Source organism: Chroicocephalus ridibundus, chromosome 3, assembly GCF_963924245.1.
Source record: "Chroicocephalus ridibundus chromosome 3, bChrRid1.1, whole genome shotgun sequence".
In the NCBI taxonomy this organism is placed as follows: domain Eukaryota; kingdom Metazoa; phylum Chordata; class Aves; order Charadriiformes; family Laridae; genus Chroicocephalus; species Chroicocephalus ridibundus.
The window spans coordinates 47,788,077-47,815,397 of record NC_086286.1 but is presented as its reverse complement, the minus strand read 5'-3'; the positions used below and the strand labels follow the sequence as shown (position 1 = coordinate 47,815,397).

The window sequence follows — 27,321 nt, the reverse complement described above, 5'->3', positions numbered from 1 at the left end:
AATATTTTCATATTCTACATGTATTTCCATTCACTTTGTCTTGGCAAACAAATATCCACTTTTTATACAATGTATATAAATATGGAGAGCTAAACAAATGAGAACATATTCTATAGACTATCAGTTTGTGGAGAGAAACTGCTGTTAACATATTAACTTCCCATAAAACATAATCTTACAGCTTGTTACCTCTTAAACATGAATATTATCAATTCTTCTAATAAGATAATGGCATCTTTACTAACTTACCTTCTCCATGTGCTAGTAGTTTGTGAGTTTTACAAATCCTCATCTTTGATTATAAAAGCATTATTAAAACATACCAGTAGCTACGGTAGTCACATAGGAGAGAGGAAAAGTGAAGGAACAAGGAATCTCTGTCAAGGATACCAGCTTTATCATTAAACTTACCAATAAACTCAAGAGTATAGAGACATACTAACTGTATGTACCAGGCAAGATGTTAAAACAAGAAAAAAAGACAGGAAAAAAAACCCCTGATTCTACAGGAGACAAAACTTTTCAGTCAAATTATTCAAAATGCTGATGAGTACAGAACTCAAGAGACTTCCATCACCATCATACCTGAATGTCAGACTACGTATTTATTTTAATATTTTATCTATGTGAAAAAGGGTGCTAATCCTATGACTATCAAATAGAAAAAAAAATAGAAAAAAAAGGCCAAGATTTGTATCCTGAAAAGTGTTTAGGCATTTAAAATCCATTGAATAAAGAAACAAAAAACCCTCATCATCTTTGTGAACTATATATGGACTTTCTGATCTTTGCAACCCCTTGCAATGTTTTTATTTCCTCTAACTGAGTGCTGAGGGAGCTGGCGGAAGTCATCGCTGGGCCGCTCTCCATCATCTTTGAAAGGTCCTGGAGAACAGGCGAGGTGCCTGAGGACTGGAGGAAAGCCAACATCACTCCAGTCTTCAAAAAAGGCAAGAAGGAGGAGCCGGGGAACTACAGGCCGGTCAGCCTCACCTCCATCCCTGGAAAGATGATGGAACAGCTCATTCTGGGCATCATCTCAAGGCATGTGGAAGAAAAGAAAGCTATCAGAAGTACTTGACATGGATTCACCAAGGGGAAATCATGTCTGACTAATCTGACAGCCTTCTATGATGGCATGACTGGATGGATAGATGAGGGGAGGGCAGTAGATGTGGTCTACCTTGACTTAAGCAAGGCGTTCGACACGATCTCCCACATCATCCTCATAGGGAAGCTTAGGAAGAGTGGGCTAGATGAATGGACAGTAAGGTGGATAGATAACTGGCTGAAAGACAGAGCTCAGAGGGTCGTGATTAGGGGCACAGAGTCTAGTTGGAGGTCAGTGACGAGTGGTGTTCCCCAGGGGTCAGTACTGGGGCCAGTCCTCTTCAATACATTCATCAATGACCTGGATGAGGGGATAGAGTGCACCCTCAGCAAGTTTGCCGATGACACAAAGCTGGGGGGGGTGGTGGCTGATGCACCGGAAGGCCGTGCCACCATACAGAGAGACCTGGACAGGTTGGAAATCTGGGCAAAGAGGAACCTTATGAAATTCAACAAGGGCAAGTGTAGGGTGCTGCACCTGGGGAGGAACAACCCCATGCACCAGTACAGGTTGGGGGCTGACCCGCTGGAGAGCAGCTCGGTGGAAAGAGACCCCGCAGTCCTGGTGGACAACAGGATGACCATGAGCCAGCAATGTGCCCTGGTGGCCTAAAAGGCCAATGGTATCCTGGGGTGCATCAAGAAGAGTGTGGCCAGCAGGTCAAGGGAGGTCATCCTCCCCCTCTACTCTGCCTTGGTGAGGCCGCACCTGGAGTACTGTGTCCAGTTCTGGGCTCCCCGGTTCAAGGAGGACAGGGAACTGCTGGAGAGGGTGCAGCAAAAGGCTACCAAGACGATGAGGGGACTGGAACACCTCTCTTATGAAGAAAGGCTGAGGGATTTTGGTCTCTTCAGTCTGGAAAAAAGACAACTGAGGGGGGATCTTATCAATGCTTATAAATACTTAAAGGGTGGGTGTCAGCGGAATGGGGCCAGGCTCTTTTCAGTGGTGCCCAGGGACAGGACAAGAGGTAATGGGCACAAATTTGAGCATAGGAAGTTCCACCTAAACATGAGGAGGAACTTCTTTACTTTGAGGGTGGCAGAGCACTGGCACAGGCTGCCCAGAGAGGTGGTGGAGTCTCCAACTCTGGAGACATTCAAAACCCGCCTGGATGCATTGCTGTGCCACCTGCTGTAGGTGACCCTGCTCTGGCAGGGGGGTTGGACTAGATGATCTCCAGAGTTCCCTTCCAACCCTAGGATTCTATGAACTGATGAGACAGAAAATCATTTAAAGTCTAACTAGCTTGAAAGAACAGAACATTCCCCGCAAATTTATCAAAAACACACTACCACCTATTCCTTTATTGAAAGGACATGCTATCACAGGAAAAAGAATTTTAAAACAAAACAGCAGAAAAACCTCACTCTACTCTTACGTTAAGATCTCTTACGTTACATACTGTACAAGTCTCATAAAATGCATAGCTGGAAAAGGAATTTCACTAATTTACCAGTGGTCAAGGGGCAACCTGTGCTGTTGGCCTGCTCAGGGGCTGAAAGCATCTCCTCTTGGCAGCAGTAAATGTGCAATCTCACAGGCAGGAAGCAAACCTGAGCGTGCATTTCCCATCCAGAAGGTCCACATGAGCTGACAGTCAGCTGTCTTTCACCAGGAGGTATCCGCTGCCTCCAGCCTCTGGAGAGACAAACGGCATGCTGTGCCCCTCTGGGAGCAGTCGAACACCCTGGGCTTAAGTGAGTTACGCTGTTGTACCACAGGCCTACGCTTTTTAAACAAAGAAGAGAAGTGGGTTTTTTGTTCCACAAGTGGGTAATGGCAGTAGGGGGGTGTGGGAGACAGAATAGAGCACGACTGAAGGGCATGAAAAGTTTTACTGTAGAATGAAAGACTGTATGTGGGAGGAGGAGAGTATTAGAGTAGAAGTTATCTTATTACAGTTTAAGAAAAAAATGCATTCTAAATAGATTTTTTTTTTAATTTATTTCCAAAAAAGTTGAAGGCCATAAACGTTTTATTAGAAGATTAGGTTTTCAGTTTCATAAAATCTCATAACTGCAAGGTTTTACTGTGGTCAGCTCAGCTATGAGAATTTTTATATTATCGCTATAAATCAGCTGGGCTACTGGCAATTAGTTATAATTTTGTTATAGTGTATCCATGACTCCCTAAATCCTCTCTCCAAAAGGCTCAGAACAGTAGTTTCTATCGGTTTATTCCCAAGTAACCCCATTAGGATTTGAATTGACTTTAAATTAGCAGTTTTTCAGAATGAGAGGAGAAGCAAGCCAAAAGCCAGAGGATTACGGTTAAATAAAGCAATTTGAAAGCAAAATAAAGCATGTGGGTGCCAAAAGTCCCACTTCAAAGAAGAGGTGAAGAAAAGAGCTTCCTGGGGAATGAATGGGAAGTGTAGCTCTGACTGACAGTTGTTTCCTTAAAAGTCATCAATAGCTGAACAGAAGGGCACACTTCAACCCCACACCTTGTACTCAAGTGTTCTCCACCTTTCCTCATTCTTTGCCTACTGTCTCAGCCTCTCTCTACCTCCTCCAGCAGTATATGAGCTAAGGAAAAAATAAATCACTTCTACTTGAAGATTTGGTTAATGATTAACATAACAATTAATATTAGCAGCAGTTAGTGAGGATAGTCTTCCACTGTTACACCCTTCTGCTCTGTAAATTTTAAAATACCTAAAGAAATTTTCTGAACAGCCTTCCCTTTAGTCATCTTGCCATTTGTGTTCTTCTGTTATTCCGTAGCATAAGGAGGACATGGACCTGTTGGAATAGGTCCAAAGAAGGGCCACAAAGATGATCAGAGGGCTGTTGCACCTCTCCTATGAAGACAGGGTGAGAGAGTTGGGGTTGTTCAGCCTGGAGAAGAGAAGGCTCCAGGGAGACCTTATAGTGGCCTTCCAGTACCTGAAGGGGGCCTACAAGAAAGCTGGGGAGGGGCTGTTTGCAAGGGCATGTAGTGATAGGACAAGGGGCAATGGTTTTAAACTAGAGCAGGGTACATTTAGATTAGACATTAGGAAGAAGTTCTCTACAATGAGGGTGGTGAGAGACTGGAACAGGTTGCCCAGAGAGGTGGTGGAGGGCCCATCCCCGGAGACATTCAAGCCAGGCTGGATGAGGCTCTGAGCAACCTGATCTGGTTGAAGATGTCCCTGCTTACTGCAGAGGGGTTGGACTAGATGACCTTTAAAGGTCCCTTCCAACCCAACACATCCTATGATTCTATGATGTAAAGAAGAAAATTACTTAAAAAAAAAAAAATGAGTTCAACTGAAATGATTCTTGCTGTTCTTAAATAAAACCAACATTTATACATTTACTTCATTACTCCCAACATGTGGGAGTTTCAAAGTATTGTGGAAACAGTACTTTGAAAATAGAATTTTATCACAGTGTATAAACTGATGATTATTTTGTCTTCTCATTGTTCACCTACATTGAAAAAAAACCCCACAAACCAGCTCTAAACATAAAACTTTTCACTAAACTATCCTACCTTCTCTATGGCCGTTTCATTTTTCACAGATATTTTTTTCCAAGATGCTTAACATACCCTGATCTCCTTCACAAGTAAAACAATTCAGACACAAGCAAAAAAAGCCAGCAACACAAGATGACACTGCTGGAAGTAACAGCAATTAATGGCTAAAGCCAAAAGTGCTTTATGTGAGAAAATGAGATTACAAACATACTAACAGTTACAAGGTTGCTGGTACTGCACCAGGGATTTTGAGTACACTATTTTTTTTCCTATATATGACACATCTTACCAGTCAGTTCCATTTAAAAAAGAAGATGTAAGATGTTCTGTTTTGTTTGGCTTTGAGTCGTCATGGGCTTTTTATGATAAGAAAACAAAATTTATGTTAAAATTTTATTTAACACTGAAATGATATCTTTACTTTTACACACACATTTTTCCTGCGGCGTTACAAATACAGGATTTCCTATACCAGACCATTAGTCTACAAAGTTCATCACTTTGTTTGTCAGAATGCCTCCCAGCCGAGGCCTTGGGGTGTCACAAACCACACCCTTAACTCAGCACTGAATTATGTCTTGCTGTATCAAGAACTGGGACACGAGCTCTTTTCTCACCCCAGCAGAAGTTTCAGAGCATGAACTAAAAAGCAGATCTGAATCATGTTATTATCCATGACTACATAACTATGTTGGTGGGCATGAAAATACACCATTTTCACTCAATCTTAAGTATTTGATTTTGATCGTCCTGGAGCAACAAATTTACGTGACTGACCGTCACCAACACCAAGGCTTCTACTGCCATTTTAGTCATTAGTCCTTGGGGAACATGGTGACATCCTACTCAAGTTCCAATAACAGAACATGAATTGCTTTGAGATAATGAACAAATAGCATGAAAGCCTCTCTTGGCTTGACCTGTATTTCCAAAGGGCTCAACTCTTTGGCTTCTCTGTTTGAATCTACAATTTAATTTTTACCCTCAGTGTTTCAATAAACACTGATAAGATAGTCTGATTGATATTTTTTTTTCTTCATGTAAGCAACAGATGAATGCAGACAACATAACACCTCCCTGATGTGGTAGTAAAGAATACAAATTCAGATGAATCTTCTGCAGAGCATCCACCAAAAGAGAAAATTGACCCTCATGGCTAGAGATGGATTTGTATCAGACAACAGGGGTTTTTTTAATCATGAATATGAAGCAGAAAAAAAAAATTATGGGTGAAGACTAGGATAACCAATACAAGAAAACAGAATAGTTCATCACTACATACCTTATTCAGATGTTAACAGGAAACATTAATGGATTAATATCTTTGTCACGTTGCAGGCTGTATAGTAGTTGGGAAATCATAGAGCCCCAAACGATACCTCCTAACAGCCTCTACATGAATTTGGCTTTATATTATCAGTGAAGTCCCTACATAAAGCCTTTTTATAATACTTAATAGAATTTTTCCCTTAGACTCTGTCCTTTTCCACAGCAGCAAACACAGAGACCTACAGACTCCTAGTTTATGGACATGTTACAAAGGATTGTTTACATTGTACCTTTCACTGTCCTTTGGGCCAGTTTACAGAGATGCTCACAATAACAGCAAAGTTAGCTGAGAGTGCAGAACCTTAAAACTATGCAATTTAAAAAAAAAAAAAAAAGAAAAAAACACCGAACGTAATTCTTATTTGAGCCTTTATATGTTTGCAACTACATTTAAAATACCTATCTTTGCAATTTCGAATCATGACCTAATTTTTTATGTAAATAATATTTAATTAAAATTTTGCTCCATACCATTCAAGTCAATTTCATATGCTGTATAATTTCGGGGGAGCTGAACATGAAATCTAGTTTAAATGAACAAAAAAAACCTCAAAAAGCAGTAAAGAGATAGAAAATTACCAAACAAATATAGGAAGCTGTGTGTTTATTTTGGTGTACGTAACCAAAACACTGGTATCAGATCTGTGGGTCAAACTACTACAGCAAACAAAAGCTATAAAAATGAAACACTGAAAAAAGTAACCACTACAAGATAGTAACCTGTGATCTTTCCATTAAGAATTAAATGACAGACACACTGTCTTCATGAGGAGGAAAGAGAAGATAGGTGGGGGGACAGTCCAAGGGATACGTATTTTTTTTCCACCTCAAACTAAACCTTAAAAAAACAAAACAACCCACAAACTGAAGAGCAAAGTAGGTGCCGCTGATGTAACACTTTTAAATCTCAACAATTCTCAACCACATTTCCTTAGTAGTGTGGGGTTTTTTTATGGGTTTTGTTTGTTTTGTTTAAGTACCCTTTCCATTGAGTAACCGCATCTCAGATTACTCAACTCAGTTTTAGTGAGCTAGTCAAAATGAAGGCATAATACTTCTAATAATTCTGTTCAAGTTGTAACAAGTTAAAGAAAAAAAATGACCTCCTGAATATTTAGAACAAGTGTTCACTCTGTAAACTTTGCTTCCTTTTGCTGTTTGCTTTCTTCTCACATATTCATCTTAAATTTTTGTGAAGCACGTCACCTTCAGCCATGTTGTGTTTAACTTCCATTTCTCAATTACTCAGTCACAGTGTATAGCATTCAGAATTAGAAATGTAGTCTATGCTGAGGTCAACATTTTATTGGGGTTAGTTTCATTACAAAGGAATATAATTGACATTCTCTGAAACTATTCCATCATGCAAACAAAATATTGGTAAGTGGGAAGATCAGGAGATTAATTTCAACAGCTTAGTTCTGCTCTGAAAATAAAATGCCAATGAACAGACTTTTTAAATCCACTAATGAATGGAAATCATGAGTAACTGATTTAAGAATTGGAGTCAAAAGCCTTAAAAGAAAAATAAAACTCATTGCTCCCTGTAATATAATTTTCAGCATAATTTACTGTTTTTCAGATGTCCATAGACTTTTATTGACTCTTTTGGACTTATTAGTTCTGAAAGTTTTATAAGACACTTACAAAAAGCAGCAACTCTGTCCCATTTGTGAGCTAGCCAGCTGCAGAACTTGGTTTGACATTAAATTCCAAGGTGGTCTGCTCTGTCCTGTATATTGCCAGCCTTGATAAAATCAAAAGATCAGTTGGACTGCATGAAAGAACACAGTTTAGAGGAAGGAAGCTCACATTTCACAGCTAAGAAAATTCTAGGCAGACTGGTTAAATTTTCAGGTGAAACACTCTCAAGGATTAAACCTACCACCATTCAAAAACTAGGCAGATTAAGTGGAAACTCATAGTTTACCTTCTGGCTTTCCAGTTTGAAAGGATTGCTTTCTATGCTTTACCAAGTACCAGTTACTGTGTTCCATATTCCAATATATATTCACATGTGGCAAAGCAGATCATTACAAAGTGAGCAAGTACTTGTAGAGCTTTCAAGCCTTTCAGCTTTTTTTTTTTTTTTCAGTTTTTTTTTTTTTTTTAGTTTTTAGGCTAAGGTCTGAGAGTACACATCAGATGGAGACAGACAGTTACTGATTCTGGTATCAGCAGCTAGGATTAGGTTCAGCAAAGATTAAGCAAAATGATGAGTTTGTAAAACGTGATAAGAAATCAGGATTCAATACTGCCATTTTCTGGTAGTTCAATGACAGACGATGTAAATATACTGAGACCTACACAATACTGGATTCTACTCTGTATACGAAAACCTCATTCTTGCACTAACCAAGGCCACACATTAGGACACCATTTTGCACTTAGGCTACTATTCCACATTAAAATCATGCTAGCAGGGCATTAATTTGGAACACATCTATATTTATGTCAAAGCCTGAGGAATGTTTTAAATAAGAAATAACTGGTCAAATAAAATCTTTTCAAAGACATAACAACTGCATGTTGATTTTGGAAGCCTGCTTTTCATGGATAACTTTCTACAGCTATTGTTGAGATGAGGCAGTCATACTGCTACCACTGTATTTTAAGCTACTATACTGTCCCTGCTTGCTACATAAGCCATACTCAATCTATTTAAGAACTCAGCAAGAGCTACTGCTTCAGCTGGGTTCCCACAAGCATCAAGGAGAGGATGGCTGAGGAACTGCAGCTCTACACAGTAGAGATTGCCTAGACCAGCTCATCAATGGTATACAAAAAATTGCCGTTGGTACAATTTGGAATTAGGAAAGTATCTTATATAGTACTGTACTGAAAACAGAACAAGTGAAGAGACAGTAGACTCTCCTGAAAATAAACTAAAACAGTTTACTAGATGAAACCTAAGATCAATCTTGGAATCAGTCTTACCTCATATTTTCAATAACGACCTTGACATAAAGTGGAAAGTTACTAATGAAATCTGATACAACACAAAGTTGAGAAGCACTGGCACTGCAAAGGAAGGTAAAAATATGTCTGAGAAAAGACAAAGCAAACTTTGAGGAATAATTTCATTACACTTTTATTTTCTGTTTGGAGTCACTCCCTCAAGAACTACAGGACAAAATTTTGATGGGTCTAATAGCTCATCAGCAGAAAACACCAGGAAGAGAATAACCATAACGTACCCAATGTGAAGACACATCTGCACAATATTTCCAGTAGAGACAAAGCTTCAATGTAATCTTATCTGCCACAGACAAGACTGTATAGAATGCTGCTTAAATTCCTATTAGCCATAACAAAACTGCACAACAAGTGCAGGGAAGTGCCTTCTGTTCCCCAGTCACCATACTGTACAAGAGGAAGCTAAGTGTTTGTCTTGTTTAAAGACTGGTGACAAATTGGCTAGATTACCCTCAGAAAAATGAGGTCTGACAGAGCAAGTCGTCCATAAGTATCAGGAAGAAGTAGTACTTAGGTTAAACAAGAATATTTGTAAAATCAAACAAACGGGCTGCAATCTCAGCATGTGTTACACATACAGGTTAGCAGAAAATTCTAGTCCTCAGTAAAGCGAGTCCTTGGAACACCCTTCCGCTAAAAGTAGGAGATGGGAGAAAACAAAACAAAAAAATCCAAAACAACAGCAACCCATCAGTAAATCGAAACTGAGTGCAACTGATTTATGAAAAAGATTAATAGTGTAGTTGTTTTCTATAACAACTGGATTAGAAAGGAAAAGAGTAGTTCAGTTCAGGGCAAAGGAGGTTTCAGGCAACGGCTGCTGATCCATCTGTACCTATCATCAGCCTTAATTCAACAAATTTGGAGATCCATCAGTTTAACAAAAATCAAAGTTTTAACTCCTTTTCTTGAAAATATGACTCAAAAGGATGTCAGACTGAGTTTCCCCATGTCCTCTCACCTTTAGCAAAAAAATCTTCAAAACCTAAGCTATAACCTTCTCTGCCAGTTGACAAGGTATATATCAGGGAGATATATATATATCAGGGCTAATTCAACTTCAAGGAATTTTACCCTAAAGGAAATTCTTTCCATTCCCTTTCCTGTTTGTTATGCTTAACTCAGCATGTATTTACAACCTCTTTCATACCAAATCTGAATGTTATACAAACCCCTGAATTTTTAAACATTTAATAAGATGGATTATAAAAACCAAAACAGGGATCTGAAGGTCTGGTTCATGCTTTGGTAAACGTAGAAATACTTGAAAGTGTAATTACTGTGAAGTTGGATGAGCAAGAACAGGAATCATCTCAATCTCCTGAGGTTCTGCTGGCTCTTGTTTATAGTTAGTGAAGCTAAGAGGTTAAGACAACATAAGAAGGTGCAAAGAGCAGCTGTTTTCAGAGCTGAGTCACTTTATTTTGGATTTTTAAATAATTTGACAAATCACAACATATTTTTTTCCAGCCACACGGATAACTCTAGCATAGATTATCAGAAGTTTCACAGTACTAAAATTAGTAGTCAGAACAAGAGAACTAAATACAAATGTATGTTTGACTGGCTGAAAGCCAATTTCAAACTCACATGTCCTGCTCTTTAACAGTAAAACAATCTTTTGGAAGAGATCCAGCAGAATCGCTCCATGGAAGTTCACACATTCAAATTCTAGTATTGCTAATCATGTTTTAGAATTCAGTGACAAGGTGAGCAAAGTATATCTGAAGCCAAATCTGAAAGGATGCTATTTTCATTAAGTGCTTGTTCTTTTGTTAAGTACTATAGTTATAAAATACTTAACTGCCAATAATTTATTTGGGAATTCTTGTCAACTGGTTTAAACAAAGAATATGAGTACATAATACTCTATTTCTCAATCTTGTGAAAAAGTCTTCTCAACATCATGATAGAGAAATATTCTGTACAATAATAAAGCAGAATCACAGTACACTGGAATATTAACTAAAATTCTCAATTATCAGATTGACTATCATGAAAAAGCTGTGATAATTCATAGAATAATTTACACTGGAAGGCACCACAGAACATCATCTAACCCGAATTCCTGCTCAAAGCATTGAATTCAGACCATCTTGCTTAGGGCTTTGGCCAGTCTGATCTTAAAAACTGGAAAGGATGTAGATTTTACAACCTGCCTGCGTTACCTGTTTCAGTTCCTCAGTGTTGTCAGTGTGATTTTTGTTTCCCAGTGCCAAATCAGAACTTCACCTATTTTACATTAGGACCACTGTCTTTTCCTCCTGCCCTACATACCTCTGGAAAGGGCCTGGTTCTGTCTTCTTAATAACCTCTTAAGTATCACCTTATGAGGCAGCTGTTAAGTATCCCCTGAGCTTTCTGCTGCCCAGGCTATGCAAAGCCAGTTCTCTCAGCCTCTGCGTATGTACTCCAAGCCCCTCATTTTGCTGGCTCTCCACTGAACTAGCTTCAGTTTAATCAATGTTTCTCATGTATTTAGGGAGCCAAAACTGGTCGGGGTATATCCAGTGTGGTGGTCTAAGGAATGCTGAATACCAGCAACCCACTGGTTGTGCTCCTGTTCATAAGGTCTAGTATCCCGTTAGCGTTTTTCACTGGCAGAGTGAAGACTGACATGCTGACCCATGTCTGTCAGAACATGCAGGTCCCTTTCAGCAGAGGGGCTTCCCAGGCAGTCAGTCCCCACCCTGGACGGTGTAAGAACATGTATTTATACTCGTTGAATGTCACAAGGTTCATTACAGTCTGTTCCACCAGCCTCTCTAAATTGCAGAGCATTGTCCTCAAACATGCCAACTACTCCCACAATGTGACGTCACATGCAAATTTGATGAGGATACACTTCATCTGCTCCTCCAGATCATTGATCAAGGTACTAAACAGGATAGGTCCCAGTACAGTACTGCACTTGTAACTGGTCTCCAGGTGGAACACAAACCATTAACTGCTACATTTTGAGCCTGATAATCTAGCCAGTCCTGCCATCCAAACCGTAACATTGTGATTTGGTTATACAGATGCTGTGAAAAATGCTAAAAGCCTGGATAAACTCATGGCAATTTGCCCATCACCTACCTTAAGCAGTATTAAATCTAATCTGATGGCATTTACCATTGCAGCAGTATACAGAAAGGTCCCAGGACTATTGATAAGCATATAAAAGATACTCAGGAACTTCACACAAGGCTATATTAATTACTGCTTATTAAAAAAAAAAGCAAGCACACACTAGATTTCTTCCTACTGGGAAAGAAAACATAAGACTAAAGAAAAATGCTTATGCATAAAACAGAAAGGTTTCAAGTTTCAGAATCTGTAAATACAGTCCATGAAAACAAAAACTAATTTCACCACTCGACCGGGGAGACCCAAAGTCATTAACCCTCTTATACACAAATGATGAAATCGGAAAGACTACATGCTATAACAAACAAAGCAATACAAAGAATTACATAAAAGAAAGTTAAACTTCTTTATCAATTTATTTGACTTGTTTTTCATACGCAGACGCAACAGATATGTTGGTGTCCACTTAGAGGATATTTCTAGTTGAGTAAGTTTTCACACAATGACCCCCAAGTGACTAGGAGTCTGGACAGCACTTGCTGAGAGGCCAAAAGGAACCTTACAACCTGTTGTTAAGTCACAGAGGGGACTATCTAACATATTTTAGGTGTCTCTTATTATTACTTTTTCCCCACAGCGATTCCTGTAGCTGCCACTAAGAATTCATAAAATTGTACTGAGAGATGTGGTTGAGACAGCTGGTATGGAAAAAAGGGGTTCATGAGAAACTCTTACTTGCAACTTCAAACACCTCTGACCTACACACATGCTGGATGTTGTAAAATCAGTGAACAGGAACACTGACAGTCTACATAAGAAAGAGAAAACACATTACCATTAAGCATCTATTTTCCCAGGACAAGTGATTGTTACTATGCATATATGTAAATATTCTATCTTAACACTCAGCCACAATATTTTCATATGCACAAAGCACGGCAGATATTCAATTAACTGTTTGTGAATACAAAGACAGAGTTTGTACGCACGTTACCAGGCACAAAGGTATACTATACATTGGTAGTATTAATATAATCTTATATATTTAACAGTACTTCTTTAAAAAATGCAGCATTAAAATGCAAAGTAAAAACAAAACACTTTACAAAGTAAAGCAGTATCCATTTGATAAAGATGAGTACAATGGAAAGAATGGTCAGCTATTTTTAAGAGTTATTTTCTAAGGAAACAAGCCTTACGCGATGACACTGTGCAACACCTCCCTCCGCCTCAAGATTTTTTGAGCCTGTTTGACTCAGCAAAATTTGATAGAAAAGATAAAGTTTCAAGAGTAATTATGCTCACGGAAACTTTAATTATGCTCATAGAAACTTCATTTTAAAAGTTACACAACCACAGAGAAAATGCACAAAGCGCCCCAAGTGTGAGAGAAACACTGACATCAGCAAAATTATCAAATCTGAGAATCTCACAGACTAATGAAGAACTGCTTGCCCCTCCCTTAGAGATCTCCAAAAATAATGATTTTCAGAAGCCAACAAAAGCTCAGAATCCTGGAAAACCCCTCTGCTCCAACAGTAGAGCCCTCATCTTGTACAGAAAACATTGTTGGAGCCCAATTTATATTTGACAGCCCAGGGTTTTTCAGTGTAGCGCTCTGAGCAACCAACCGTACAGCTCTTGACCAGTTCAGATCATCTCATCTACCCTGTTTCCTTCTTGCAGGAAACTGATCAAGTTCTACATTTGAAACGAAGTGGAAATAAGCAAACCTGTTTTCACATTGTTATGGATTACACCCATCACTATATTTACCCCACCACCTTTAAAAACAATCATTTGAAATGGTTTCCTATGCAAACAAGGCTATGTGATTTAAAGATATCTACCAATATACTAAGAAAGTTGTTGGGGGAGGAGGTGGCAAGTAGCAGAGAATCTGAGAGAGGGAAGACAACCACCTCTGAAATACCTGCCTGGTGTAAAAAAAAAAAACAAACAAACAAACAAAAAAAAACCCAAAAAAAAACTGTCAGCCAGAAAACATTTTGAGCATTGACAGGTTTATCCCAATAGCTTCTAATTCTGTCAGCCAGCTTCCACAACTGAACGCAGATGCCTATGTATCTCTGCCAAATTGTGAATGGACCATTGTTCCAGTTGTCTGAAAAGGAAATTTGAAATGGAAAGTTACTGTTTTGATAAAGGATTTTATCTACCTGGACATCACTTAATTGACTTAATTTGATCTCAGCCCAGATCAAAGGATTTGAAGATCAAACTAAAGGATAACTTTATGTAAGCAACACAGAGGATGCTATGAAAGTGCCAAAACAAGTCCCATGCATTAACATATTTTATGAAATAAAAAGAAAATTCCTCAAAGTTATTTGAAAGCTTTCTTCATATAACTCTCGCTGATGAACATCTCAGCAAGTTTCCCACCCCTGAACATGCCAACAATCTAAAAGTTATTTCAGTAGAAGTTATTGCACCTCTTGCATATAATGACCACATGCAGAGAAGCACCTTTTTTAGTCATTTACGTTGCTATATGTAACAACAGGCATTCTTTTTCTCATTTACCATGAAACAAGAATAGTACATCTTCAAAATGACAACACTAAAACTATTACTGTATGGCTTATCATTGAATACCAACTTCATACGATGTTTTTTGTCAAAGACATGACAAACTAAACCTAACAGAAATCCCCTGTGGTTTCACTTGTTAACTCCAGTGTCAGATTGGAGCACACTGACATAAGATAGCCTTAAACTAATCCCTACCTTGTCTCAACTCATATCATAGTTCCACACTGTCAAACATAAAACATTTTTTTCTGAGCCTCAGATGGAAGGGAACAGAGGAGTAATGACAATACTGCTGAGAAAATAGGCCATGGGTTTGTAAATACAATGGGTTGTTTTGCATTAGTCCAATGAACAAAATTATTCTCACACTGGGTTTGCATTCATCATCAATTAGAATTTTTACATGACAAACCCAGAGCATCCTGCTGAACCCAAATCACAGCTGGCAATCCTGCAGCCCAATGTGGCAAGGCAGCCACTCTCTTTGAAACAGCTCCCTCCATGGCTATAGAGAAAAACCACCAGGAACAATAACAAGCTGTTGTCCTGACAACCTTACAAAGCAAAACCAAGGCTTACTTTACACTACAGCAGAACAGCAAGGATAACCTGATCACCATAAACTGTTCCTAATTCTTCAAGAGCAGCTGGCCACTGCAATAAGCAAGATCAGCACAACAAAATATGTATGCTTGCTTACACACTATAGATGATACGCACATTATGCATGAGTGAATGCATATACATAGCCACACTTTTTCACCCACCCACACAGAGACACTTTTTTCCCCACTTTGTATCACACTAATATTACAATGAGATTTCATGCTAAAACATGTTGGGTATTCATTTTCAGTGCTAAGAGGCTAGAAAAATACTTACAAGTGCTTTTTTCCTTGCATGTACTTAAGGTATCTAAAAGTAGGAAATAGTTTTGAACAGAAAGACACAAATGAAAACAACTAGAGAAGAAAATTGATTAAATAACTTCTAGTTCTCAGATGAAAAAAAAAACCTAAACAAATGGGAAAAACCAAAACCAGAAAACCAGACTGAAATTTCACATCTTTCACAAATGCTTTCTCCATAAAACATAGGAGACAGAACTGCTTTTGCAGTGACAGTTTTGCTAACTACGCATTAATTGCAGGATTCCTTTCTACTCCCCCACATAAAAGGAAAAAAACCAGCAAAAGTATTTTAACGGCATGTGCATTTATAACACCTATAGAGAGCTTTATTCTGTCCTTAATCACCTTAATTGCCATTTTGTTCCCAGATCATTTCACAATTTATCTGATTAGACTGAAGTGAACATAAAAATCCAACATGAAATACAAAGTGTCCCAGAATCTCCTTTCCCTCTCATAAATATATATATGGAACAAACAAGTGTCAACCCCCCCCTCCAAAAAAAAATAAAAACAAAAACCAAGCAAACAAAAAACCACCATAACAATTTATTAAAGTGTTCAAGAGCAAATACTAGGTTTTAAAAAGGCATTTTATCCCATTTGAATTAAGCTGCCACAGAGCTGCTAGTATTCTCAGAGTACCTTTCCTTAGAAATACATTTTACTAAGTACTGTAATCTGTTGTTTATTTAATCTGCAAAATCGTTCTATAATTTCATCACAGATTGTATCAAGTTTAAAATAAAGGTTGGTGAACCAAAAGGGAAATGGAAGGGCAAATTGTTAAGTTGTATGGGAGCTTTGTATCTCTATTATGCGTCCTCTAACATAAATCCCATCAAATCATTCTCATATAATTTACGTCTGAAAAGTCATATTGTGAAATACCTACGATTCCAAAGCCTACCTAAAAGATGAGGTAGCAGGCAGGCATTCTCACAATCCACAGCCACTGTGTCAGTGAGAATCTGAGGAGGGTGAAAGGAGACGGGGAGGAAGGAAAAAATGGCAAATAATACAGAAGGATTATACAAACAGCTGCAGAGCTGGATATGTCACTTTGCAGGATTCAGGACAACAAATAAAGACATTATATAAGAAAAGATTGAAAGTCAATGGCAAAACTCCAAGTCCTGTGCTCATAATTTCATTTGAGCTGCTGAGGGGGAAGGGCAGTGGGAGTCATGACAACTTCAGCTACTGCCACCTTCCAGCCTCCTAGCTACTATAGGACAATTTACTACCTTTCCTCCAGCCTCCTTCTACGTTCCCTTACTTCCAAAACAGGTCATTTTCCTAAGGAACACATAATTCCCACTTAACAGCAACTAAAACACATGCCTACTTCATTTCAAACATCTACTATTCTTAGAATGTTTTACAAGCATCAGATCAAATAAAGCTGTTTGCTTGTACGTCCAAAAAGACAGGACAGCCACTGCTTACATTTATTACATGTTCAGATTATCTCCATGACGATTCAAGACATTTTTTTTAAACAAAATCTTTAATTATGTATGAACTGATCACTATTTAAGAAATTCAAGAAAACCAGAAGAAACCACTTATAAATCACGAGTAGTTAACTGCTGATGTAATTACACTTTCATGATCCAAACAAGAGTCTACATATCTTCCAGCAAGAGCTATGGTGCAAAATAATCACAATGACATTTCTGCCTACTCCTGTCCTGACTCTAGCTAAAAACAAGAAGAGTATCACCAATTATAATAATCCTTCTCAATCTTCAGTTCATTCAATTATGCCTGAAAGTAGCTTTAAATCTGGGGTCAGTGCTTTACTACAAAAGAAGGCAGGGTCTCCCTCATTTACTTCTGTCAGGATAAATCAGATGTTTAACATTAAGTTTGCTCTTGCACAATAGACTAAAAAAAAGTAAGACAACTATTCATGTGAAGTCCTAGCAATTCTTAAAAATCTAACCAGTTGTACAGCATCATCACTGAACGTCATGAGGAATTAATGTTATTCTTCATGCAATCTATGTGGAAAAAATGGTATTTTTTAAATTAAAAAAAAAGAAAAGCGTGAAACATACTTTTCAATCTACTAAATACAAATTATATAGTCAGAACTATACATCATGACAGTCCTCGTGAATTCTTCTTATTGAATTCTCAGATTTAGTAGACAGTCCCCACAGTATTTCCCCAAAATAATTCGTGTAGAAAAAACAGGGTAGAAAAAGGCTCCTACCCTAAACTTTCCAAACTGTTCAGATTTGTAAGTGGATGAAAATTCCCTTAAAAATAAAAAGATAAACTGAAGTTTGTCTTAACTCTGCAAGAGGTGGTATTTTAAAGAATTAGATATAAATTATGCTACCTAACATATCAAAAATTTCTACTATGAGTACAATATTTACAATACATAAACAGCCATCTCCTTTTTACTTCATTGATTCACAACCCAGCTTGCCCAACATTTTTAAAAAATCACAAAGCATTTTAAATTGCAAAGGAAAAATCGCATGGAAAGAGAAAAGAGCATTTGTCAAACCATGATTTCTTTTCAAGATGTCAATACAGCTACAGTTGGTAATCCTGGATGACTAACATGAGAAACTAGATAACCCAGTGCCCCACCCTCTTTCCATAATCTGTAATTTATCATATATTTTCATAGTAACATAGCATTTCTCACTCAATATTATCAAACTAGATCACTCATCGGTAAAAAGTATGAGGCTGCGGAAAATATTTTAACATCCAACCATTTAAATATAATCTTAATTCCAGCCAAGGTGAGGAGAAAATATTTACTTTCTCCTGCAGTTTGAACTGCTGATCTGCACATAAAAAGCTTAGGTGCAATGCCTGACTGCTATGTTCAATATGAAGCCGAAAGTGGGGGAAAAAAAAAAAAAAAAAAAAAAAAAAAAAGAACTGCCTCGGTTCACTTGTAAAGGTCAAACAGCAAAAGAAAGGGATGGTTTTGCCTGTTTGACCACTGCTTTGCTTAGTTCCTCATTTGACTCCTCATTTGCAAGAGTATTTCACAATGCACTTGAGTAATGGTATGTCACTAAACGTCTACCCAAAAGAAGACCATTTTATCTTTTTTTCAGGAAAATGTAACAGAAACCTTTAAAAATACCCTGATTTGCACAGTAAGCAAATACCAGCTACAAAGAATTGAGGTTTTACTTAGTTCTAGGTTTCACGTTATACCCTTGGCATACATGAATGACATGATCTTTAATTGATCTAATACGACTTGTGAAACACCCTGGCATCCTTACAAGTAAGTATTCCTTCTTGTTCCTTCTAAGTGCCGCATGACCTGGTAAGGTAACCCACCGGGCATGCAAAACCAAGACAATATATAAAGCTAGATTTCAGAGAGGTCTCTGAATGTGAATGCTACATAAATTATAAATCAGCTGTTGCGGAGCCTAAGTGATGTTTAAATATCCATAATGCATTATAGCTCTTGATGATTTAAACATGTTTGTATTAATAATAAAAGATATTTCAAAGATCAAATTTAAGATTGAAGTATTTCAGAGCTACTACCAAAGAAGCAAAGAGGGGGCAAATAACGCATTCCACTGACAACAAGCACAGTTTTGGAAAAACACAAGAAATAGATTAATCAGGCACCAGGCTTAGGCATTCCTATACCCAGCAGGCTGCTATGCACTACATTTATGAATCCAACTCCAAAATACTTCAGTCTAAGATAGTTAGGTACAGAATCCGTGAAAAAAATAGCTGAACAAACAATATTAATGCACTACAGTCCTTTTTAAAATCAGTCCATCAAACCAAGTAACAACTGAGACTGAATTACTGTTTTTTTCCCCATTTCCAAACATCCCTCCTCATCCAGCTGCCTTTCTTTAAAGCAACCTAAATATTTTGCAGAGCTACCTTCCAACTAAACAAACTTCCTTTTGATATTGGTAGTACGTATACAAAATAATGTCTGTAAGCAGCAAGATGAGCTGATCAAAACAACGAATTATGTCAGCTAGTAAGCAAACTTCAAATTCCACTGTGGTCTAATCAGTGCAGAACGGATCAAGAAGGCAGTTTACTATTCATGCGAAGGAAAAAAATAGACAAATACAGAAACAGTAGGCTGCAGAGCGGGATTACATGCTTTCCTTCTCTGTTGGATATCTGATATAAGAAAGCCATCTAGTGTTAACTTTTAGAAGTGAAAATTGCGCACAAAAGAGCTCGGGAGAATTTCCGTGAGCAATTGTCTTTAACTTTGCATTTCCTCTGCATCCTAAAAAAATAAAACTCGTTTCCTCCAGAAAAGCCAGGCTGAAAGAAAACATTCAAACTGCTAGTGTGTTAAAATAAGCCAGCGTCGAGCACTAAGCCAGTTTACCGACCTACTTCGCGAACGTTAACAGGCATATCTGAAATTTGTCAACTTCAGAGTTGTCTTTGTCAAGACGGCGTAAGGCCACTTCCACTCTCGCTCGGACATACCCCACCTCGGCGAAACGCCGCGGAGCGCCACAGAAGAGGTACGGGGCCAGGAAAATAAAACCTAAAGCAAAGTTGATCTCAACCGACTATCACCTAAGGAATCAAATCCCGAGCTCGGAGAACGGGGCCACTGAATACGGATCAGAGTATGACAAGACAACAAAGGGCGCAAAGGGATACAGGTTGCGCCTCATCTACAACGACTAAATAAATAGCATTAAGATCAGTCGAGGAAACTGCACGGACTAGGGAATCTTTCCCTCTGCTACCGCAAACGCCTGGCGGTCCCCGCTGCACCGGCTCCGCTCTGCAAGCCGGCTACACCTCAGAGACGGCCCATCTTAGCCAAACTTACACCGTAATTGCCATTATTCTTTAAGCGGGCTTCGGAGAGGGACGCAAGGCGACCGGGCGCGGAGCTCTTACAGCCGGTGGCAGAACGGCCCCGCAGGTGACCGGCGACCCCCACTGACACCCCTGCCGCCGCCGGCGTTATTCCCCCAGCAGATCACAACGCGGTTTATAAAGGCGACGTGCGGGAGCCAGTCACTCCGCTCCGGCACGGCGGGGACGGTGTGGCGGCCGGGGCGAGGACAGGGTGCCGGTGGGGAAGGGGGACCGGCGGCTCCTCGCCGCTTCTCCCCCCCGCAGCCCTCCGTCCTCCCCCGTGAGAGCAAGGGGGGGGGCTCACGACGGCACCTGAGAAGAGACGGGTCCCTCCCCACTCCCCCCCCAGACCGAGCCCTCCCCGTGAGGGAAAGCACCCCCTCCCAGCCCCGCCGCGGGGCACGGCGCTGTGGCAGACGCTGCTCCTTACCCGGTGCCGCCGCTGCTGCTGCTGGTGGTGCCAGCGCTCCGGCTGCTCCCGCCGCGGGACCCCCATGGCCCCCCCTCGAGACACACAGGCTCCGCTCCGCTCCCCCCCCGTCCCGCGAGACACACGGAGCCGTTAACGGAACCGGGCGGGGGGGGGCGGGGAGGAGGGAGCGCGTCCGCCGGGGTCTCGCGGGCTGGCTGGCTGGCGGGCAGACGGGCGGGCGGGAGCGCACTGCCGCCGCCACCTCCTCCGCCTCCTCCCCCGCCGCCTCGCGCTCTGCCCGGCTCCGAGTCCGGAGTGCGGCTGAGCCGCCGGACGGGGAGGGGAGGCGGGGGGGAGGGAGAGGCGGGCGCGGCACGGACACACACCCCTCACACTCAAGCCCCACCCCTTTCTCGCCGGCCCCGCCTCCCATTGGCTTCGCCGGCTCGGCCCCGGGGGAACCCGAACTCCCCATTGGCCACTCGCGCTGTCGCGCAACCTAAACACCAGGCCCCGCCCCGCGGCGTGCCGGCCGCCTACTGCGCGTCCCCGTCCCTGTCCCTCAGCGCGGCGGGGGTCGCGGGAGGGGATCGCCGGGGCGGCCCGGGGCCAGGCTGCGGGGCTCTGAAAGCAGCCCAGCAACAGGTGGGGTGGGCAGAGCACGGGGCCCCGGGAAGGGCTCTACCCGGCAACGAGCCGGTGAGGGCGGGCTGCCGCCCCGGTCCCTCAGCCGGATCGGCACCCCCCCGGCAGCCGCTGCCGTGCCCAGCCAAGCCCCAGCGCAGCGCCGAGGCAGAGCGACGCGGGTACAGCGCGGCGGCACGGCCCCTGCCCCTGCCCCGCACCGCCCCTCGTACCCGCTCTCAAGACCCTGGACCCCGCAGAGGCTGCCCCGCCGCCCTTACCGCCAACCGCCGCTGGCACCGCCCGCCCTCGGGCTCCTTCCCTGGGGAGCCCCAGGGTTGGCGAGCAGCGGGGGGACCGGGCCTCTGTGCCACCCTACGGGGCTCTGCATCGCCTCGGCGACAGCCCGGCAGTGACCCGCCGGGCTTGCAGTGGGCAGCGACCCCTTTGGCTTTTGTCCCCATCCCGCGGCACCTGATATTCTTACCTATAGCTTCAAACCAGAGATACCTACAGCGAAGAAACACAGGGCAGAGGAGTCCTCGGCATCGCCCTGCGTGCTCTGCCCCCCGCCTCCCGCTCTTAAACTGTAGGTGGTCAGGAGCAGCGGTGCTTTCCCTCTGCGTTGTACAGCCCTGAACACGTTTAGTTTGCCTGACAAATAAGCCATGGCGAGGTACCTGCATTTCCTCCCCCTCCTCCACACGTTCTGGTAAGCAAACCAAAGTCTGGTTTCGGAATTTGAATTTCCCTATTTCTACTCTGCGGGCCAGTTCTGCAAGGGGCCATATCTGCAATCATAGGCCCCACTTCTACATAGAGGTTGCAAAATAGAAGATGTTATCAGGACTGATGTGGTTGCTCCCATCTGCTATCCCAAATTACGAGGCCTGCAACATCATTGGAATAAAGTCTACTCCTACAGAACCCTACAGAAACAACACGGGATTCTTTTATATTTTTTTTCCAGTCCTCTCTCGCTTGCTTTCCCCTCCGCCCGCGCCCACCTCTCATGGGTATGTAACTTTCTGGTTGTACCAGTTCGCTCAGCTCTGGCGAGCAGAGGCTGCGTGTTGACATTTACAAGTATTCCGCTGCCTTGTAAACTTCTCCTCGCTGCGTACCCTTTGCTGGAAAAAGAGCAGAAGGCTTTAGTGGAAAGGAACTGCCACGTGTATGCCAAAGGTCCAAAACACCCAGGGCAGGCCAAATTTTAGGTTACTGCGCTTAACTGTTCCTTTAGTATACATTTTTTAACCTAAGAAATACAGTCCACAATCGTAAATTTAAGCATAGGTTCATGCAGGCTTATTAGAACAAACTTTAGGGTGTCAACATTTACACTAAAAGCTCTGGCAAACATTACATTACATTAGTTTGGATGCCTTCTCGAGTGTTATTGTTGTTTTGGTTAAAATGGTATTTTTGAATGTTATGATTTCTACCCAAAATCACTAGTCCGCTTAGGCAGCAGACTGTCTCTATACTGAAGCACAACCACAGGAATAATATTATTGTCTTGACAAGGAGCCTCACTGCAAGTGAAAGGAACAGTGTATTTTCCCACTTTAATCACGTTACAGACAGTGTCCTTCCTGGAAGGCTCATTCCTTTAAAAACTAACCCAGGAAAAGTCAATGGAAAGACAGGGAATCAGGAGAGGTGTAAGCGTGCACAGAGTATGGTAGGCTGTACTTGTCTCTGATTTCTGTGCGGGCCAAGTTCTCACTACTGGCGTGCTCTGGCTTCTTGTTTCAATGAGTCCCTTTCACTGCGAGGACGAGCTGCCTTTCTGGAGTTCAGGCTCTTTGCAGCAACTGCTGAATTTTCACTCCTTGCTGTCATTCATGTTGTACGCTGCATCTGTCGCTCTGTAGGAACACTGGATGACCATAACAGTTATTCTCCAGACTCTCTCGGGATCTTCTTTAGCAAAGTCCTCCCCAGTGGAGCCCTCCCCTCCTCTACATCGTGATATGTATTTTGGTCCTTCTGCGGTTTGAAACCACCTCTCCGCACCCTGTCGTTAATATCCCTCCCCTCGGCAGCCCGCATTAATACCCAGCGATGCAAAACCCGCTTGGGTAAAAACGCTGTTTTCGGCAGCGCCCGTTCGAGCCTGGCCGCCCGAGCAGAACTTGACCAGACGCCTGTGTTTTGCCAGCCCTGCCAGACCTGGCTGCCGAGCTCTCCCCAGGCGGGGCACGGCGCAGGGCGGCTCCGCTGGCCACCCCGCGGCCCGGCCCGGCGCGGCTTCCCTCCGCGGCGGAGGAGGGAAGGCGAGGGGCAGCGCGAGTCGGTGGGCGCGGCGGGGCGAGCCCCTCCGGCGAGGCGCTCGCCCGTCCCCCGCCGCTAGGTGTCCTCGGGCAATTGCGCGGGGGCTCCCCTGTGCCGAACTCGCCGGTGGGAAACGACTGGGCCACCTCCGCCGTGGCGGGTTTTCCGCTGCCTGTATCGCCAGCGAAGCTAAATTCTTCTTCTACGAGCTTAGCTGGGTTTCATGTGGAAACAGAGGAAGCTGGTAGCGTACAATGCTAATAGGTAACAGAGCTGTAATATTGTGTATGCGAAGAACAATACGTGCATTTACTTACTGGGTTTTCTTTTAAAGACTCGTTTTATAAAGCACTTTGGATGCAAATCAGCTTTCTCCGAGAATATTTTGGTGTTTCACCTACTATCCTAAAGAACACTACGCTTAAAAAAAACTGGTTGAAGTTATCTGTAAGTCATGGCATTCCCTTATCCTCTGGAAAAAAAATGCCAGTCAATCCCTACCAGCCTGCAGTGATGAGATTAACTCCTTCCTGCACATTGGGTGAATTCACCCCTCTGCATACTGTGCCCACAGCCTGTGCGAGAGGGCTTAATTTGGACATGAGAGATTAGGCATTCCGCTGTGTGGTGCCTCTGAGGCTGATGTCCACCGTTAAAGAACAGACTAACTATGGCACTGCCTGTGAATAAAAAAAAGCATTTCTCAGGTGACAGAACGTACTTCATGACGGAACTGTGTTACCTTACTTAACAGGTCTAAACATTTACAGTCAACACGCTAAATGTTGTTTAGGTTGCACTTCCAAAATTATACATTACCTGCACCTTGACAAGATCCAGCACTCTGATATGTATTAGGGTTTTGCTGTTAGGAGAGTCTGTAGGCTTCCCGTGATCACTACTTTTTTTTCCTTTCTTACGTTTTTCCTCTCTTACTTTTTTTTCCCCTCTCACTCTCTCACTCCTCCAGTACCATTCCTTTCGGCTTCCAGGCTACCATCTGTGAACCCTCAGGGAGTCAACAAGAGAAGAACGAGGGCCAGAAACCAGAACACAGGTGAAAAGAGGTAAACAGGAGCTGCTCGCAATAATAAAGGGCTGTTCAAGCCTCAAGGGCACAAGAGCACACGGGGTAAGAGGAATCCCTTGCCCAAACTAAAAACTGATAAACATAAAAATGTAATTGAAAAGGGTGGGGGAAAGGAGGAGACTGATTTTCTCTTCAGCTTCCAGGATGCATGTATTTCATGTGAATTACCTAGTGAAGGACAAACACTTGCCACAGATTTGGGATAAGTCACTTACAGAAGGACAGTCCAGCCTTTGCCAACATGGAGCCAGAAGGTATGGTAAGAGTTCAGCTATGAGCCAGACAACATACAAGCAGAAGCCAGACAGAAGACATCCCACAGGCCACAGCGTGGACAGCTCTGATTAAGAGGGGTGCCAACTTTTTCCTGCAGTATCTTTTCTTCACTTCTCCCCTTCATATTTAATTTCAAAGGCCCCAGCTCAGCCACATTTGAAGCCAGTCTTCAGACACTATTAATACACAGGGAGTTGTTCCAACATCTCCTACAGACTGTTTGTTTCCAGTGACGTAAAGACAACTCTAACAACAAAAGTGGACTTTTCCATTCGTTGTTGGGGAAGTGGGTTAAAGTGGGATCCTTGGAAGTGGTGCAGAAGGTGGAGAAAACATCCGGTAGCCACATGATGAGGCACGTTTTGCTGACACAAGGCACTCATGAATAGGCAAGCTGAAGAAAGTTTAGGTTTGTTTCCTCAGCCTTGGGCACTAGCCTAGAATCCAGGTGAAGTGAGTAAGCGCTGAGCACAAGATCTCACCAATGCATAAAGATATCATCTCGCTCACAAATCTTTTTGCTGACGTTGCTCAGTATTTCCTGATGCAGTTAATGAGGTGAGGTGCTCTACAAGGGAATTCTGGCTAGGTCTTTGGAGCAACCTCAACTCCCTCTGGTCACACCAGAGGAAAGCTGTTGAGCAGGGAGGCAGCCGCTGGCTTCACACACTCCCTGTGAATCACCATGCCATCTGCGGGCTGCTGCGAAGGTCGGCACTGCAGGCAAATCCCCAGACTTCATGCTTCTGTAGATCCAGCAGCCCCGGAGCCACACACGCATAGCCTGGGGACACAAGAGCTCTTATTCCAGTAACCACTACTGTTTGGCAGTTTCTTGTATCTCAGAGTAGGCAGAGCGTGGATTTTGCTCTTCTAACCCCAAGCTGCCCTTTTATTTGGACATTATGTGGGTGAAACCATTTATTCACAATCTGCAAAGTGCCTGTTTCACATGTTGCTCTTAAAGCACAAGCACAGTTTACCGCAATACTAATATTTCATCCCAGTGGCTTCTCTAAACTATGAGCAATTCAGTGAAACAAAACATCCTCTGTATCCTCTGAATCTGGTTTTGAAAGCCCAGATGGAGGAAAATACTCTTGGTTTTAATTAGCAATATCCTTCACATGAATCCCCTATTAACCAAAGGAGCATACTACATTTCATCTCACTTCCTCTAGTTTACTTACTACTGCCTCTCTTCTCTGTGGTTTACCAGCAGGAAACCACTGGAGGGGACATAGCCAGATAAGATTAAACAACATAATATTATCATCTTTACTACCACCAGGCTGACAGCTTTTCTGCTAAATGTTGAAATGAGATTGACGGCCGTTCTGTCTTCCACTCACTGAGGAAAGAGCCGTTCTTTTAATTCCATACTATTTCATTAATTGCCCAGCTACTTCACAGGCTGGTTTGTTTGTTGGTTTGTTTGTTTATTTTTGCTGAAATGCACTTAGACAATAAACTAGGTTCACCCTAATCGAATGTAATAGGAAGCAGAACCTGGGTGCTCTGTCAGCGCCCGTATCTCCAAGGGTAAGACTATGGTAAAGCAAGGCAGCTGTGCCTGTCTTGATACATTTCTGCCACAGGTTCCAGCTTTCAGGCCTTTCAGTGGACACAAAGGCTTAAGAGTACAGACGTGAAAGAAAACAGGCAGACAGAAGCAGGAAAAAGGTGAATTTGCACCGTGCTGATCAAATTGTACCATGGATATTCCCGGTCTGAATTCTCTATGCATTGTCATGCTGGGTAACACGCAACCACCCCGCAGCAGTGTGGGCTGACTTGCATAAAGCCTGCGAAATTTGCACCCATCACACACATCACTTTTTACTGGGGCTGAGGCAATAATAGCCAATATCTAACACGGGTGTTCCGTTTCTACTTGCAAAAAAATATCCCATAGTCTTTTATGGGATCGGTACTTTTCCGCACTTCTAGCAGAGTGCTGCTGTGGTCTTTATCAGAAACCTTCAGTGTCTGGATAAGACATCTCTAATCCCTTAGCTGTTTCACAGATACTGAGACTGCATTCATTCCTGAGGAATTTCTCCTGCCAGGTAACATAAAGTTCACCCAGTAAGGGAATCTCCTCACCATAAATAGGTTGCAACATCTGACTCTGCTGGGCAGGGAGGGGAAAGGACTGGAGTAAATTGGCATGATGAGGCATGTGAATGAAGTCAGCCAGAAAAGACAGCCCAGACATCAAGAGACAGGCTGCTTCAGCACATCTCCCGGGCAACTTCTGCTGGCAGGTCTCTTAATGTCTGCATCTTAGGTTAGGCAAACTGATAATATGCACCAAAATTCCATTACAATTACCACTGAGTTCAGTTTTTAATATGACCACTCC

At 42.2% G+C, this 27,321-nt stretch overlaps 1 protein-coding gene across 4 annotated transcripts in view; it reads right to left on the bottom strand.

The window, feature by feature from the left end:
- The window catches only part of SIPA1L2 (signal induced proliferation associated 1 like 2), a 151,733-nt gene extending 130,664 nt beyond the window's left edge, over positions 1-21,069 (bottom strand). For all 4 annotated transcript variants that reach the window (XM_063329034.1, XM_063329035.1, XM_063329036.1 and 1 more), the window contains exon 1: positions 20,708-21,069. The gene's annotated coding sequence lies outside the window, so the exon portion shown is untranslated. The remainder of the gene's footprint in view (positions 1-20,707) is intronic.
- Positions 21,070-27,321: the final 6,252 nt, after the last annotated feature.